The following is a 3,445-nucleotide window of genomic DNA, read 5'->3' as shown; positions in this document are numbered from 1 at the left end:
AACCCTAAATCTATACACTTCTCCCTACATCTAACTTGATCGTCGGAGGGTCACTGGGCGGTGATCACCCTAGTGACTTGTTGCAGGTCTGGCGGAAGACGCACGGAGTAGCGGAAGAATGATCCTAACTTGAATCACGGTTAAGATCCCGTCAAATCAAACCATTACAATTGGCGACTCTGCTGAGGATCAAGCCATCATCTCAGCATTCATTTCCATCTTTCCAGAGGACTCCATTCATCGTTCCTAGTCCAGATATGGTGGAGGTCGAAGAAACGCATTGCAGTGATAACACCCTTGGGCTCGGCCCCCTCGGGGACCACAACTTGGCCTTCGGCAAAGCCAATGCCTTGGGGAAAGCTCACATGTCCATCAGAGTCGGAGTCGGAGTCGGAGCTGGTGTAGAGACCCGAATATTTTTCTTTTTTAAATTTTGAAAATGTTTATTAAATGCATAATTGGAGAAATATGGTTTAATTGATGATTATTTGATTTGAGGACCAAAGTGAAAGAATAGAGAATTGATGTCACGCCCTCGATTTTTAACATAAATAACAATACCATTTTAAATACAAATCCTCACAAAAGTACATATAGTACCCCAAATTGCAATACAATTTCTGAATCTCACAAATTTGTCAACTGATATAGTATTCCAAAATAGAGAATAGTACAATGCAGTTTGATTTACGAAAAAAGACAATACTTCAAATAATAACTTTAGCCTGTGATGTCTGCATGCACTCCACACCCTCCAAGACTCTATCCCTGTAGTGCACCTGAAAATGATAGGTTGAGCTACATTAGCCCAGTAGAGAAATCTATACTCAAGTTATATGAAAATGCGATGAAATATGTTCAAAGAGTGAAAGAATTTGTTAAGTGAACATGAGAAAAATGAGTTTATCACAACGGAAGATAGATTACAGCCGAAGAGTTCCAAACAGCTTGTACGTATTCCTAACCGTTCACATGTCATGTAGAAACATTATTAAACTCCCACCAATCAAACGTACTCAAAATAGGTTCGCAACCATTTCGGTGCTTCTCATAATCTCAACCATTCTGCATTTTCACCCCTTGCGTTGCAGTCACTTTCCCATTCCAATTCTCAATTACAGCCACTCGAATCCCAATAATCATACAACACATTCAACAAACACTTCTCTAATCTCATGACACAATAAAGCACGTCAATCAAACCGACTTATACGTCAAGCACGCATCGACAATCACATTTCAATGTATTCCAAACGATCAATCATAACCGAACATCGATTAATAAATCTGTACGCGCCTTTTTCTCTTAGTACATCACAACATCGTACCGACTCCATAACAACTCTCCAACATACTACTCGCTAATATTGATACTTAGATCTCATGGAACGAGCGCCAAAAGAGTTTGAAGGATAAGTGAATCATGCGAACACGCATTACTATGCTACCACTCGGATCACTAGAAAAGCTCAAGTCTACCAACTATACTTCCCACAACGTCCCACTTAGCCTTTGGTACTCTTAAACAATCATACATCATGTATTCCATTTACAACGACGCTAAGATTATGCTTGACGGGTATCAAAGGAACTTAAATGATCATTAACTCATTGGAACTCGAGTAATTAAACTTAGGGATGGTTTAACGATGTTCAAATTGTGTTAGAAATGATAGGGAGTCAAAATAGACGAACGATAATCAACGGACCAAAACTGTCCCAGAGAGCAGGCAGTGTTCGACAATTCATTAAAAATTTCGTACTCAATTATTTTCAATGATTCCAACGCCAAAAGTTCACCAACTTACCAATCTTTAAAACCCACAAGGACCCATAACCAATAGCATCGTTTTAACCATAACAAACGATGAAAAACGCAGCTCTACACGCTGCCAGATTTCCAGATTTCAGCTCAATCTTCTAAAAATCACCATAAATTGAGTTGTTAATATTTTTGAATGATTCCAGTCCCGATAGTTGCGCAATCGAACGAAGTACAAAAGATGCGAAGGAACTCTAGTCAGATTCGCACTCGAAATAAGGCTAAACAGGCATTTACTGAAGCAATATGAATCTGTCAGACAACAACGTGACAGATTCGAGACCTGAATTCTAAAATCCACCGTTAATTTAATTCTCAACGGTTTCGGGTGATTCCAGCGGCATTAGAACGGGCTTTAAGTCTACTCTATTTCATTTGAAGGAACCAAAATTCAATTCTGAGCCTAAGAAGACGTAAAATCCCAAAAAACGAAGACCCTATTCCGCAGATTTTCGAAAACGGAAGAAACAACCTCAAACAACGAAACAAGGCACGATCTAGGTACATAAACACCATATAAACGCATAACAAGAGTAAGAAATCCCTACCTCATGGGTTTTGAGCAAAACCCGACCCTTTGACCAAGTCAACTGAGCTCCCACGCGATCCGATCAAGATTTTTCTTAGATATTCGGAAAGCCCGTGCTCCGAATAGCAACTTTAATTCTTGGGCTTCGTCCGGAATCACGCTCTAAAGGGTTGAAATCGAAGAGAGAAGAGAGGGAGGGTTTTCGGATGGAGAGGGAGAGGGAGAGACTGCCGAGAGTGAGAAAGAAAGAGAATGAGATATATTTCTCCTCCGTGAGAAATAATAGAGGTGGGGGAATAATCCCCTACTTCTCACACCACACACTCACACGTGCACCACTCCCTCAATTACCCTTCTATCATTCCATGAATACGCCACACCAAATATCCGCACCGTCTATCTCGGCGGGCCCTACGTTTACACGAGAAAAAAGAGAGAAAAGAAATATATATATATATATATATATATATATATATATTTATATATTTATATACGGCCTCAAAATTATGGGTCTCCACAATTGAGGGAGTGTGGGTGTAATAAAAAGATATAGGGGTATAAATAGGGGTGTGAACATGTAGCAGATCATTTTCTCCCCTTTCTCTCTCTCTCTCTCTCTCTCTCTCTCTCTCTCTCTCTCTTCTCATCTCACTCAAAACTCCATTTAATCTCACAAAACCTTCAAGAATCAACCTCTTTACGGCTTTCCATTCGCGTTCTTGAGCTCGGGGATCCATGGGTCAAGCTTGAATCAAAGTTTCGAAGTTCAAAGAGGCTAGGGTTCGTTCAAATCACTTGAGTCTTGGCCATTGTTGCGAGGTAGGGACTCTTTACCTCTTTTATGCGTTTATGCGTTGATTTGGTGTAGAATTATGCCTTGGATCGTTGGATTTTAGTTGTTGTGCTTGCTTTGAAAATCTGCTGAAATCACTACCCGAAGCCTCGTGGTATCGATACAGCTTTTGTGTTGTATCGATACAATAAGCTTATCTTTTTGGACAATTAATGTTGTATTGATACGACTTTGGTACGTATCGATACCAGGAGCTTAAGTCCAGTTTTGCTCCTGTTGCTTCTCCGTCGATTGTTTTGAC

At 40.2% G+C, this 3,445-nt stretch overlaps 1 long non-coding RNA gene across 1 annotated transcript; it reads right to left on the bottom strand.

The window, feature by feature from the left end:
- Window positions 1-539: 539 nt before the first annotated feature.
- LOC131322384 (uncharacterized) lies at window positions 540-2,765 on the bottom strand. The gene is made up of 2 exons (XR_009198821.1): window positions 2,371-2,765; window positions 540-779 (listed from the first exon to the last, which is right to left on the bottom strand). It is a non-coding gene; the product is annotated as an uncharacterized LOC131322384 (long non-coding RNA).
- Between the last annotated feature and the right edge of the window lie 680 nt (window positions 2,766-3,445).

This window comes from Rhododendron vialii, chromosome 4a (assembly GCF_030253575.1).
Source record: "Rhododendron vialii isolate Sample 1 chromosome 4a, ASM3025357v1".
Taxonomy (NCBI): Eukaryota; Viridiplantae; Streptophyta; class Magnoliopsida; order Ericales; family Ericaceae; genus Rhododendron; species Rhododendron vialii.
This window is presented reverse-complemented; position numbering and strand designations above follow the sequence as displayed.